Source organism: Ursus americanus, chromosome 18 (assembly GCF_024610735.1).
Source record: "Ursus americanus isolate L20-20 chromosome 18, mUrsAme1.1.p, whole genome shotgun sequence".
In the NCBI taxonomy this organism is placed as follows: Eukaryota; Metazoa; Chordata; class Mammalia; order Carnivora; family Ursidae; genus Ursus; species Ursus americanus.
Window position 1 is genome coordinate 2,896,019 of NC_142144.1, and position 14,153 is coordinate 2,910,171.

Sequence of the window (14,153 nt, forward strand, 5' to 3'; positions counted from 1 at the left end):
CTGATCTGAAGTAACTAAATTCACCAAGAGGAACAGAACCTTTAAAAAGGAAAATTGAGATGCCCAAAGGGGGTGTCTAATTTGTATCCCATTTCACAATTGAATTGCAAATCTGTCTTGGAGCCCAGCTCCTGGGCCACTGAGCTAAGCAGTTCAGAGGAAGGTCCTGGGGGCTGCCGCCAGGGCTTCACGGGCTTTCTCCTCCAGCCCCTCCACATCGCAGACCTATGCAGGCAGGGCCCTCGGGCCCAGGCTGAGCAGCGTGTGGACTGGCCGAGCCCTCGGCTCCGGAGCACACAGCTGGGGAGAACAGGTGCGCTGCTGAGCTGAGCTTTCTGACAGCAGCGGGACCTCCTGCCTGCCTTCCCACCTCAGCTCCACGGCACCCTGACCCAAAACTCAGCCTCTCGACACGAGCAGCCCAACCAGGGGAGGGTGGAGAAAGAGGCCGGCTGAGGCCACTGGGCCCCTTCCCCAGCTGCAACTGGGACCCAGGACCGGGGGGCCCCGCGCGTCCTCGGGGGGGCACTGCCACAGTTAACTTAGAATGGGCAGCACCGGGGCGTGGGCATTGACCTCTGGGTGCGCAGAACCGAGCGGCAGGAAACGTGATGTCGAGCATTGCAGGGACAGCGTGAGCTTTGCAGACAGCGTTTCCGTACGTTCATGAACAGTCCCGCCGGCCTCTTCCACAGCCCCGTGCTCCCGTTTCATGCGCACCCCGCACGCACTGTCACCCTCGGCACCCCCGCCGCTTGCTGAAGGCGGCCCACCACCCTGGCGAGGTCCCGAGAGGTCCCCACGAGGACCTGGAGGCCGGAGTGGGGACAGGAGGCAACCAGGGGCCCGTCTGACAGAAACCATGGGGCCTCCTGCAGGGGCGCTCCTCCTGGTCCCCCTCATGTCAGGCCAGGAGAGCATCCATCCCATTACTCAGACCCGCATGACGAGCCGGTAGCTGCAGTCAAGATGAGCGGGCTGCCCTTGGCCCTCACCCGGCAGTGCCCATGCCCGCGACTGTGCAGCCGGACCCCGCCCCGACACCCGGACCGCACCGCGGCAGAGCCGGGATTCAGACCCAGGTCTGACGCCAAAGCCTCTGCTCTCAACCCCACTTTGAATCCCCTCCCCACGGATCTCAGTGGCGGTCACCTCTGCACCCACAGGAGGACGGCAGGTGGGGCCCAGCTACCAAACAGCCATCCTGTCCTTCCAGAAAGATTCCGTCCACCCTGCTGGCCTCGACCGCGGTGACAGCATTTGTCCAGTGATCCTGACTCATGTGCGAGAGAGCAGGACCAGAGGAGCCTGGGGGATGGCCAGCCTGGACAAAGCCATGACCCCCCAAGGTCCGGGGCCTTCTGTGAAGACAGACTGACGGTTCATACCTGGAAGGGGCCCCTGGAGGAATGGCCCCAGGCCGACCCCACACCTGCTGATACCTCCTGCAGGTCCTCCTCCCCCTGGGTGGCCAGCGCTGTGTCTCTGCTCCCTGAAGGCTGCCACTCTTCTGACATTTGAGAAGGTTCTTGTGACAAGAGCATGCATGACTCTCTGAGTACTAAGGGACAGGTGCCCCAGAGAACCCCCCAGCCTTTAGGTCCCAAGCCTGAGGGATTACACACCCACTCTCCAAGTTTCAGGTCAGACCATGGTGCGGGGGGGTGAGGTTAGGGGGTTCTCCCTCCATTGAAAGAGCAGTGACGAAGTGCTGCCATTCCCGGGTACCCACCCCCTCCTCACACACCCGATCTCAGGAATCGCTTCCATCCCCCACAGCGAGCATCACCCTCCATGGCAGCCAGAGCTTCAGCTCCTGGACAGCATCACCAAAGGCAAGAAGGAGCTTGTTAACAGGCCAGCCATCGCCACCCCCACAGGTGGCTCAAGAGATGGGTGTTTAGGATTCTCTGTGAAAATGTGCAATTTCTTACTTAAACTAAAATGGTAGATGAAAAGCATCCATCCGTCCATCTGCCTTGCCACCCAACTATCCAGCCGTCCATATGCCCACCCACTCACCCAACCACGCATCCATCCATCCATCCATCCATCCATCCATCCATCCATCCATCCTCCTGTCCACTCATCTGTCTATGCATCCAACCTATTGTCCATCCATCCATCCATCCATCCTACTGCTCACTCATCCATCCATCCATCCATCCTACTGCTCACTCATCCATCCATCCATCCATCCATCCTACCGTCCACTCATCTGTCTATGCATCCAACCTATTGTCCACTCATCTATCCATCCTACTATGCACTCATCCATCTACTATCCATCCATCCATTCACCCACCCCACTGTCCATTCATCCTTCCATCCACCCACCCTACCACCCACCCACCTACCAACCACATACCCATCCACTCATTCATCCATCCAGCTATCCATCCGCCCACCCACCATACTGTCCACTCATCCATCAGCCAGCCAGCCAGCCAGTCACCACACTGTCCAATCATCCATCCATCCACCCACCTACCCTACTGCCCACTCATCCATCCATCCATCCATCCATCCATCCATCCATCCATCCAACAGTCTATCCATCTACCCATTAACCCACTCAGAATTCACTCTGCACCCCCCATGTGTCTTACTATCCACTAGTTCCAGAGGGTACAGATACACCCACCCAGTGCCTGCCATTGAGGACAGACAGACACAAAAACAAACACTTATAAAACACAGCCAGGAGGACGGGCATTCCCCATCAATGGAACTTACTTAAAGGGACAGTGCACTGTCCCTGCCCCGTCTCACCAGGAGCTTCCAGCTGAAAGCCTCTTTGCACCCTACCTGGTGCCTTCTACCGCCTTACTTTTGCAAGTTCTAGCGGTAACGCCCTTCCCTCTTGTCTGAATAGTCACATCCTACTGTCCTCAAGGTGCAGCTCAAAGCTAAATCTTCCTGCGTGCTCCTGTGCTCCTGCCCAGGCGCTTGCCAAGCTGCACCCGAACAGCCTAATTGGTCTGCACCCCTCTAGACGGGGACTCCCTGGAGGGACAGAGACTGGGTTCTGTTCATCTGGGCAGAGCCCATGCAAGAGCCGATGCTCTCAAGAAGTGTTTATGGGGGGTGTGGGGGAGGAGAAATGGCCAGAGCCCCTTCCTGACCCACCTGTCGGAGTCTCCAGGCTGCCTATCCTTCTAGGTCTGGGGAGCTGCCTCCCCTCCCCTCTGTGGACCCACTCAGGAGACCTGCTGCCTGCCTTGAGGACCATTCCCTTAAGCCTTGAGAAAGATGCCCTATGCTGCCCCAGGCCCAGGCCCAGCCCATCCCCACGTCCTCCTGTTCACTCCCAGCTTGGTCCCCCAGGTTGGCACTGAGCTAAGCCTTCCTGGGAAGGGGGTTTGCCAGGCTCAGCCTCTGGAATTTGAGGAGCCTATGGAAAGCCCCCAATCCAACCGTGCCCAGCCAGCTCCCCTCCCCAGGTTCCTGCCCATGAGAGGCGGTTGAGAGTTTCTTTGGGGGATGGGCCCATATCTGGGGCCCGTCAGAGAGCCCAAGAGATAGGGCTCCAGGGCTATCACCTCTCAGGGAGGGTCAATTAGAAAGTCTGCCTGTTGGAGAACTCAAAGCCAAGACCAAGGGCCACAGCCTTGACCATCAACCTGGGCACGAGCGACCATGTTTTCCAGCACACACACTGCTTAATGTTTAACTTCCTGAGAGATTTTTCAACTGCTATTGACATTGACTTTGCACAGATAAAAACGTTCAGAGGAGCCCACCCGGGAATCCATTGGGCACCAGCCCAGGCGTCACACACCCTCTGGCCTCGAGGTCTCGTCTTGCCCCGACCAGGGGCTGGTGGGAAAAGGCCGTGCTGGGTTGGGGATCTCAGGACACAGAGCCCCATTCTGACTTCCCCTCTGCCAGTTGTTCCTAGACTCTGCTCAAAGCGTGTCTCCCCTCCCGGTCCCCACCAGATCAGCACTTGCTGAGATGGTCCCTGGGTACCTACCTGTCCCCTTCGCTCTCCTGCGGGTCTGGGGGATAAACCCCACTTTCTTAGCCAGGCCCCCCTTAAAGCAGACCTGGAGACGAAGATGTAGGGGCAGGCCCCTTACCAGGAACACGCTGGGCAGTGCATACGGGAGGTGAGAAAGGCGGGAAGACAAGACAGGTGCTCTCCCGAGGGAGGTTGTGCAGCGGGTCCCCTGCGGGGTTCTGGGAGACTGCAGAGCAACCCCAGAACTACCCCCTCCAGAGGGCACCTACCCCAACCCACCAACACCCTGGCTGAGGATCATTCGTGGCATGAACTCCTCGGCACCTCCAGCAGGCCTCACCCGCAACCGAGGAAAGGGGACAGCCCCCAACTGCCATTCGTAGTGGACCCCCGGCAGACGGGGCGCTGTGAGCCCTTCTGCCCCCACTCCTGGGTTCACCCTGCTAACTCGGGAGAGCTCCGCCAAGAGACATGACCACCCCCGTTTTAGAGATTAGGACGCTGAAGCCCAGACCGGTTGCGAGGCCTTGCCCGGTGGCACGGCCAGTGGGTGGTGGAACTGGGGGACCATTGGCTGTTCAGTGTGCTCTGACCTTGTGGGCCACACTCCCTGAGTCTCCAGCCACACAGGCTTGGCTGTACGCAGGCCTCACAGCTCGGAGTCGGGAAGAGACCCAAGGCGGCCGCCTTCTCCTGAGCCGTGTCCAAGGAGGCCACCGCGGGGGCAGGAGACCTGGGATGGCCAGCTCTGCCTCCGCGGCAGGGGGACCTCGGCCAACATGGAAACCTTCCCTCTTTCCGTCGGCAAATGGGGGAGGGGGCTCGGGGCTGATGAATGCGGGTACAAACCCACATGGAAACTCTGAGAACATTCCTGAGGATGGCCAGGCTGACCAGGTTCTCTGGAGAGTCTCGGACAGAAAGTCCAGTGCTTTTCCTCATGGAAAACTCCACTGGTGAGGTGGCCGAAGGCACGCTCGGAATAATTGGCAGGGAGACAGGGAGCCCAGGGCCCTGCCTGCGGACCAGGCTCCTGGAGAGGAAATGCCCCCCAGAGGTGTTCCCGCGGTTCACCCCTTTGCTGTGTCACCGTGGGACCGAGCGCGCAGAGCAAAAACCAGCCCTCTCTCCCCTTCCTGGCTCTCGGCCCCTGGGAATCATTTCTGGAGCGACGCCCATCTCCCCAAGCCTCCGTGTCGCCTGGCCCAGAGCACCTAAGAGCCCCCGGAGAAGGTCAGTGAGCAGGGGTGCGGAAGCTGGGGTGCAGAAGGTGTAGACCCAGCCGTCCCATTCAGAGTCGCGCTGGGCTGGGCTGCTGAGGATGGGTGCCGAGGGTGCAGGAACCTGGTCCTCAGCCCCTCGGGCGTCATGGAGCTCCCGCAGGATCAGCCAGGCCAGGGACACCCACGGAGGGGAGGAGTTCGGCAGGTGTGTGTGGCCTGGGACGATCCAGGCACAGACCCCGCCCCAGGCCCCACAGGGGTCTCCGGGATGTGTTCTGTTCTGGGGTGGGAAGCACCCTGAGCACGCCAGCGGGGCCATCCTGTTCCCTTCCAGAGCCCGTGCCCGGTCAGAAGGGAAGGCAGGTAGCCAGCGTCAGCCCAGCACGAGCTGAGTGTCCCCAGCCAGCATCCACCGTGGGGAAGGCGACGCCCGTTCTTGTAGACTGTTTTAGGCTCATCTCTGCAGAGGAACGCATGTTGGCCCCCGCGGGGCTCTGGCCAAGTACAGTGCTTGCCATGCGTGCTTCAGCCCTGCCCTTTGCTAAATCGCCGCGGCTTCCACAAGGAGCCCCACCCCTGCTTCAGCCTTCGTCCGCAGCCACATGCTTCCCGCCCACCTGCCAGGGCCCTGCCAGCCGCCAGCCGCGAGGCCTTCCAGACTCAGAGACGACACACAGCGTGCTCTCCGACAGAGGCCGGATCCCAGCGTCAGAACGACGGGAATTGAAATCCCAGTCCCGGCAGTTTACTAGCCGTGTGCCCAGGGCCGGCAGCTTAGTCGCCCAGGCTTTCGGCTGTGAAATGGACACACTCATTCTACGTGGCCGTGGGACCCACAAGGGAAGGCTGGCCCCGTGCCCGGCGCGCACGCGGTCGCTGTTGGTGGCACCGTTTTATCTGTGTGTTTCACTGTGTCTCAGCCGCCCGGCGCAGCACACGTGATTCCCGGACCAACAAAGCGGCTTCCAAAACTCCTCGTGGTTTTGGCCTCTGTGTCCCACTGCGGGGCAGACCAAAGTCCAGGGCCAATACCTGAACTTCTGGGAGGTGCGTGAGGCAGTGCTTTCGCCTTTGACCCACAGGCGAGCCACGTCGCCTCCCCCTCCAGTCTGTCCCCAGTCTGTTTGCCTGAGCCAAGGAGATGGACAGCCCCAGCAGGTGGCCCCCCCCCCGGGGGACGGCGGGGACAGCCAGGTGAGAGCCGGGGCCAGCTGAGGCCAGGGCCCAGGTGGAACAAAAGAACCCCACTCTTGAGGGCCTCCCCAGGGCTGTCCCCCGGGGACCCTGCCCCCAGGACCTATTCCACAGATGGGAACATTGGGGCCTGGCGGTGAGGGACTGGTACCCCTCACTGTCCATCAGAAGCAGGGCCAGGGTCAGAAGGCAGGTCTCCTGCTTCGTCAGCAAGCAGGGAACCCCGAGGTTGAGGGCCTGGGGAGGTGGGGTGCCTCCTCCCTCTGCACCCTGATCTGGCCCCACTTCACCTATAACTCCAGGTCTTGCTGTTGCCCAAATAACTCTGGAGGGAGACTTGGTTCAGTACCATAGCGGTTCTGCCATGAACATCCTCTCTGCTAGGCACTATGCTAGACCTTCCAGAAGTTTCTGAGGGAACCGAGACCCAGGCCAGCCCCTCTGGCTACCATGGTCTGGGAGGTGGGGGTGGGGGGGATTCACACAGACTCACAAATGGTTCTAATTGCAGAGGAATTGATGTGGCTTGTGGCAGAGGGACAAACCCAGTGCCTCAGAGAGAAAACCCTCTCCCACTCCCACTGAGCCAGGAGAGGCTGGCCCACCCTCCCTCGTGGCTCACCGGCCACCAAAGATGGCTGTGGAATCTCCAGGTACAGGGGAGGTGGAGGCCTGGCCCACAAGATAGCCAAAGCCCACCCCGCCCACCCGCCCAGTACTCATTCACACAACGAACGACCACGAGCCCCTGCAGCTCACCTGTCAGCTCAGGGCTGACACAGCCACCAAGCTCACCCCGTCCACCCTCCTAGGTTCACAGACCAACAGGAACCCCATCCTCTCGCCTTGACCAGCAGAGCCAGGCACAGGCCTGCCTGGAGCCCCCAGCCCCCTCCTCCCTGTGACAGACTAAGGGAACGCCCATTCCCCCACCGGCAGGCATTAACCCAGCACCTGACAGGTGTGGCCATGAGCTTGGCCCCCCCAAGAATGCAGCGGGAGCAAGGTCCTGTCCCCGGAGGCTACTCTCTGGTCTGAGGCCACATGGGATTCCGTCACCGGAAGGTGGAGACATCTCTGCTTGGCTACATCCACACCCCTCAGAAAAGCCTCAGCTTCTGTGTGGACCCACGAGAGGAAAAAACCACCCTCTTCCTCTTTCCCAAGGAGACATCTGACAAAGCAATGCTGGGCTCTGTTCCGGAAAGCCAGTCCTCCCGGTGAGTGCTCTCTGGCATAGTCACGGCGGCAAACTCACCACGCTTTCTGTCCTTGCCCGGGCTGCCAGGAAGCTCGGGCTCACGTTAAATGACCAGCAACACATTCTCTGGTTCCCAAGGTGATTCTCTTTCCCCTCTCCTTCTAGATTATTCCTGAGCTTTGTCTTTGATTTCTGTGTTTCAGTTCTGTTTCAGGATGTATTTTTGTCAGAAGAGTCCCACCTTAGACATAGAAAATGTCTCACTGTGTAATACCCCAGCACCTGACATCGTATAATAAACACCTCTCGGTGTGAAGCGCTGGTCAACGCACACGCGCGTGCACCGTCTTCCAAGCCCTCCCCTCACCCCTCTCTCCTGGGTACCCCACACCCTCAGGGTACAAGGGTGCGCACCCCGCGTGTGAACAAGCGTGCATTGCTGGTGCGCCGGGCTGAACGGAGCACGATCGCGAAGGCCCACGTGGCGTAAGCAGAGGACGGAAGGCAGAGGCCCTGCTGAGCGGCTTCTCTAGAACTGGATGCCATGCCAGGGCGGGGGCGGGGGCGGGGGCGGGGGAGGAAGGGGTGGGGATGGGAGAGGGAAGGCTGGGGAGTCCAAATTCTATTTTGGGTCAAGAAAGGGAAGACGGACCACACTGCCCTCTGTTGAAACTACAATTACAGCCGTCCCCGTGCCCACGGGGCCAGGCAGCGGTGTGTGGACACGGGCGGGTGGTGGACCCTCATGGCCACCCTGGGAAGTGGGTGCTGCCCTTGTTCCAGTCACAGAGGAAGAAACTGAGGCCCAGAACCTCCCATGATGACAGATCGGTGGACCCAAGCGGCATGACCTCATTCGGAACCTCGTCCCGGGAGACCCATCCCGACTCCGTGCCTCCCCTTCCAGCATACCTTATAAATATTAACGCCTGTCCCCCATCCCCGCGAGGCCCGCTGCCCTGCTTTCACTGCACACCGCGAGCCCTGTGCACGCTGCTGGGGGCAGGAGTGGGATGGGGGCCTGGCAGACAGAGGCCCGGGGCCTGCTTTGCCCCCGTGAATATGTAGGCTCAGGGGTCTCCTCCTGGCCCCAGTTGTTCACGTGGAAGATGGGAGTTAGTGACTGCTCCTCTCAGAGGGGAGAGAGGATTCACCACTTGTGGCAGGTGGTATCACTTTCCTGACTCTGGGCTCCCACCCTATAGACTTTGGCCGCAGAGAGGACCCCACAAAGGGCAGGCTGGAGCCCGATGCCCCACTCTGGGAGGTGGGAGGGAGCCGCGCTGGCCATTCCCCTCCTTGTCCCCTCCACACTCAGGGCTCAGTGAAGGCTGGGGCCTGCCCTTCACCCCACAGGCAAACCCAGCACCAGGAGATACAGGCCTGGGGCACTGTCCCCACCCCAGGCCCCTTCACAGCACCCGGGCCAAGGTCACAGGCTCCTCTCCCAAACCCATGCAGTTGAGGAGCTCACTCATGTGGGGACCGTGACGAGCTCCACCCAGGACGGAGGGGACGCAGGCTGCTGGCCACACAGCTCCCCCAGGCCCAGCACACGTCCTAGGATCCCCGGGAAAGCCGCCCGGGCTGCGTTGTGGAACCCCCTAAGCTACCCCTTAAAAACAATTCATCCCCACTGCAAAGGGCAATAAAGAAAGGATAATCAGTGTTAATATTACTTATGGTTATTGATTTCAGCTTTAAAGAATTGATTTCCAGTCTGGGCCCCTTTTATGAGGTTCTTTGCAGAAGACACATGGATGCGGCCCACCACCATTCGTGGACGCTGCCCCCTCCCAGGCCCGGGCTGCAAAAATCCCCCCAAGGGGAAGGGAGGCATGGTGGCCGGAAGGCAGCCGGGTGGGGGGCGGGGGGAACGCTGCGAAAGGGACACTTCCCTGCCCTGTCCTCCAGCAGGCATGAACAGAACATCCGGGGCTGGGAGGTTCCTCATTTGTCCAGAGACCACCTGCTGTTTCTCTGAGCTCACCACCCCCAGGACGGTCCAAAATATTTGCGGAGCCTTGCTCCCTGGGTTCCTGCTGAGCTCTCCCCAACCAGAGGCCCTCCCCCATCCACTCAGACCCTCTAATCCCCCACCCTCATTTCTCCTGGAATCCTCAGGGTCTGTGGGGGCCCTGCTGTGGGCTTCCCCGGCCCCTGGGCTCCCACCCACCACAGCCCTGCCGAGCGCCCACCGAGAAGCCTGGGTCCCACGAGCGTTTCTGAGCACCTGCTACGTGCCCAGTGATAGGATCCTAGAATGTCAGATTTAAGTACAATGTGACAATTTAGGGACAAGTTAGAGATGGGGACATTGAGGCCCAGGAAGGGAAGAGAATTTCTCAGAGTCACTTGTCCCCCATCTCTGGGGCACACGGACCACACTGTTCTGCCAAAGGCCGGGGCAGGAGCGGGACGGAGCCGCTGTCTTCGCACCGGGTCTTCCCATCTACTAGTAGAGTGCTGCCTCCCAGCAGCCCGCCTGCTCTCCCACCGGGCCGGCCTCCTAGGAGGCAGCAGGCACTCACCCTCACACCCGCTCTTCCCGGCATCCACCACTTCGTTCAAGAAAAGCCAAGAACTCAGATGTCCAGTTGTCTCCAAAGAACAATGCCCAGCACATGTTGTGATGCCAGGATTCCCTCGCTCGTTCCCTTAAGAATTCATTTGCTTGTTGAAGTAGGTACCAAGCCCCGGCACCAGGAATGCCAAGCGAGGGCCAAACGGGACACAAGACAAACCAGGCATTTTATAATGACATCAAAGGAATAAAACCGCAGCCCTCAAGAAGAGCAGAGCAGGGCGGGAGCCTTTGCGCCCCGCAGAGGTGGCCGTGATGCCCCGACGTGCTTGCGTGTTGCTGCCCCACTGTCCGCCCTGGGGGTGCAGATTCCAGGAACCACTTTGTGGGCGAGGCCCCTCCCTGAACTCCCCGGGGCTTGACAGGCTCCCAGACCACCCAGGCCAGCCCTCCGCACTGGTCATGCCCTCCTCTCTGTGCTTCAGGACCGGCCCCAGGGAAGATCAAGAGACCGGGCGCAGTCAGCGGCCTGCCCAAGGTGGGACGGTTTTGTGCGATTGTTCCTGGGCCTCTGAGACGACAGGGACCATTCTCTTCCCACCACGGCCGAGCCACAGAAATAGAGAAACCTCCCGGGGCAGAGGGCTCGCCCTCTTTGCCCACCCCCCTGCATTCCACCAAAATTCTGCCCTGACTCAGTCGGTGGGGACTCAGCGGGCCGGCTTCCGTCCTCTGCAGACGCCCACCCTGACCAGGGTCTGGGGGGTTCCTGCCGAATTCAGGTGGCAAGAAACAGGGGCCCCGGGGGGCATGGGATGGGGGGCGGTGTGGGGAGCGGGGCTGGCTGCTCCTGAGGCTGGGGGCCTGGGGGGAGCGGCTGGTAATAAAATGGGCCTTGAAATAATTATTATCTCAAATCCTCCTTAAAAGCTACATAGGGCAAAATGACTTTAAATATTGTTTTAGCCTATTACCGGCCTATAAATTAATCGCTCACGGCACACACAGACATCGTGAGGGGGCGGCTGGGAGTAATTACGCACAAGGCGGGAAAGTCCCCCAAAGAGGCATATTTTACACTTAAATTATAATTAAATTCAGAGAAGTCTCCTCCACCCAGTGCAGACAGAATCTGCGTCAGCCTCTCCGAGAGCTGCGACTCTAACCACTTTATTTATTTGCTGTTGGAAGATACCAAGCCCGTGGCCCACTGGGATCTGTGCTTTCCTTGCAGACTTAGAAAAAATCCGGATCATGGCCTCCGCAGCAAGGCCCTGGAGCCCAGAACTGCGGTGATGAACCCTGAAGATCCAGAACCTACCCGCTGCCGGCCAGGGAGCCGAGCCTCGGGGCACTTCTCGGTCCGCAAGCAGGTGCCCCCCAGCAGTGAGGGGGGGGCGCCCCCAGGGCAGGCAGGACCCCACCCAAGAAGGTCTGCAGACACACCCAGCTGAGCTGAGAGCCCGAACGTCCCACCAGGACGGAATCGAGAGGCAGCAGTGGTCTGCCTGTGCCTCACGGCTCTCGGGGTACAGTTTTCGCTCTACCCCCCCCCGCCCCCGGAATGTGCCAGTGACCCATTTAAGGGCAGGGAGCAGGAAGACGGTTTACCAGTGTTTCCCCTTTAAGGCCCCAGTCACTGCGGCTGGTACTGAGGTGGGATGGTGACACTTACCTCCATTCTAGACTCCTTCGTCTGCTGGTCTGGGAGGCTCACCTGGTGGGCTGGTCCAGCCCCTCGCCCCCCAGGGTTCGGAGCCCCTGGTCGCTATGCCCTTCCCCGGCCGTGGCTGCTCATCGGTCTGCTCCCTGAGAGAACGGGGCACAGAAACACCAAGCAAGGCCTCCAGTACCAGCAGGAGCCGAAAGTGTCTGTCCCTGCACTAGAAGGAGGCAGCCCGCTGCCCCCGGGGCTCCGGGCCAATTACCCCTGCAGCGTGGTCTTTGGGCAAAAAGGAGCCTAAGGTGACCAGCGCACAGGCATGAGTGCACGTTTAATGGGGTTCTAACGGTGTCCCCTGGTGGAAGCGTCCCCTTCTGGGAGGCAGGACCTCTAGACCACAGAGCCCAGAGTCGTGGGATGGAGAACACGAGTTTCCCTAGCGCGTCACCGGGCATGATGGTGAGCGGGACCACAACCTTGGCTCCCAGCTCAAGGACTCTGACCCTGGGGTGCAGCGTCCTCCGTCCGCGAGGACAGCACCACGTAGTCAGGGGTGGTATCTCCACGCCTGGTGTTCCTGGGGCTGCTCGAACCTCCCTCAGGCCCGCAGCTCCTGCGCGTGCCGTGATGACAGCCAGATGCCCGCTGCCGTACCTCCCCCGGTGTCATGTTTGTGCTCCTGTTTCTAGTTTCTTTTCTTTTTTTTAGGAGGGGCAGAGGGAGAGAGAGAAACCCAAGCAGGCTCCACCCCCAGCACAGAGCCCGATGCAGGGCTCTATCTCATGACCCTGAGATCATGACCTGAGCCAAAATCAAGAGTCTCAAGCTTAACCAGCTGAGCTACCTGGGCACCCCTGTTTCATTTCTCAAGGTGGCCCGTGAAGCTACGGATTTGGGGTTCCTTTCCTGAGGTGCACACTGACAGCCATAAATCCCGCTCCAAGCATGGTCCTTGTGCTTCCATCCTCCTCAAAGGGCTTTCTGGTTTCCCTTGTGATTGTTTTGACCCATTGGTTCCATAGGAGTGTGGTGTTTAGTTCCCATATTTGTGAATTTCCAAACTCCCGTCCAAATTAGAATGAACTTCCAATTTCATTCCATTGTGGTCAGAGAACATATTTTGTACGATTTCAATGTTTTTAAATGTACTGAGATTTGTTTTAGGCTGTAACATGCCGTCGTCCTGGAGAATGTTCCCTGAGCACCAAAGAAGAATGCATGTTCTGCTACCACTGGATGGAACATTCTATAGATACCTGTTAGGTCTCATTGGTGGTTTTGTTTGAAGCTTTCAGTTTCCTTGATGATTTTCTGTCTAACTGTCATAATCCATTACTGGAAGTGGGGTATCAAAGTCTTCAACTATTAGAGTTGAATTGTCTAGATCTTCTCTCGATTCTGTCCTTTTTTGCTTCATGTATTTTTGGGCTCTGTTATTAGGTGCATATATGTTTGTAATTGTTAGATGTTGGTGGATTGGCCCTTTTATCATTATAATCTCCTTTGTATCTAATAATAATTTTTGTACTAAAGTCTATTTTGTCTGACATTAGAGCCATGCCAGCTCTCTTTTGCATATGATTTGCACGTAATATCATTTTCCATTCTTTTACTTTCAACCTATTGTGTCTTTGGTTCTAAAGTAAGTCTATGGTAAGGGTGCCCGGCTGGCACGGAAGGTAGAGCATGCAACTGTTGATCTCAGGGTTGTGAGTTTGAGCCCCATATTGGGTTTGAAGGTTACTTAAAAATAAGATCTTAGGAGCGCCTGGGTGGCTCAGATGGTTAAGCATCTGCCTTTGGCCCAGGTCGTGATCTCCAGGTCCTGGGATTGAGCACCACATCTGGCTCCCAGCTCAGCAGGGAGTCTGCTTCTCCCTCTGCCTCTCCCCCGTGCTCATGTTCTCTTTCTCTCTCTCAATCTGTCTCTCTCTTTCAAATGAATAAATAAAAACTTTTTAAAAAATCTTTAAAAAATAAAACAAACTGAGTCTATTGTAAACAGCATATCATTGGGTCAAATTATTTTATCCAATCAGCTCATTTCTTCCCTTTAAATGGAGAGTTTGGTCTATTTACACTTAATATAAGTATTTATAAGAAAGAACTGTCATTTTTCTATTTACTTTCTACATGGCTCTCTTCCTCCTCTATTCCTCCATTACTGCCTACTTTTGTATCAAATAGACATTTTCTAGTGTACCGTTTTAATACCAGAGTCATTTCCCTTACTATATATTTTTAAATTATTTTCTTGCAGTTGCCTAAGGATTGAAATTAACATCCTAATTCATAACAATCTAGTTCAGATTGATACCAATTTAACTTCATTAGTATATAAGAACTTTGCCCTTGTATATCTCCATCTCCTACCATCATGCTAT

At 57.9% G+C, this 14,153-nt stretch overlaps 1 long non-coding RNA gene across 2 annotated transcripts in view; it reads right to left on the minus strand.

Moving 5' to 3' along the window:
* The window catches only part of LOC148108539 (uncharacterized), an 88,485-nt gene that overhangs the window by 24,303 nt on the left and 50,029 nt on the right, over positions 1-14,153 (minus strand). Inside the window, exon 3 of one of the 2 annotated variants that reach the window (XR_015727257.1) lies at positions 11,782-11,915. The exons of the other annotated variant lie outside the window; for it this stretch is intronic. This is a non-coding gene — a long non-coding RNA (uncharacterized LOC148108539). The remainder of the gene's footprint in view (positions 1-11,781; positions 11,916-14,153) is intronic. 2 annotated transcript variants of the gene reach the window in all.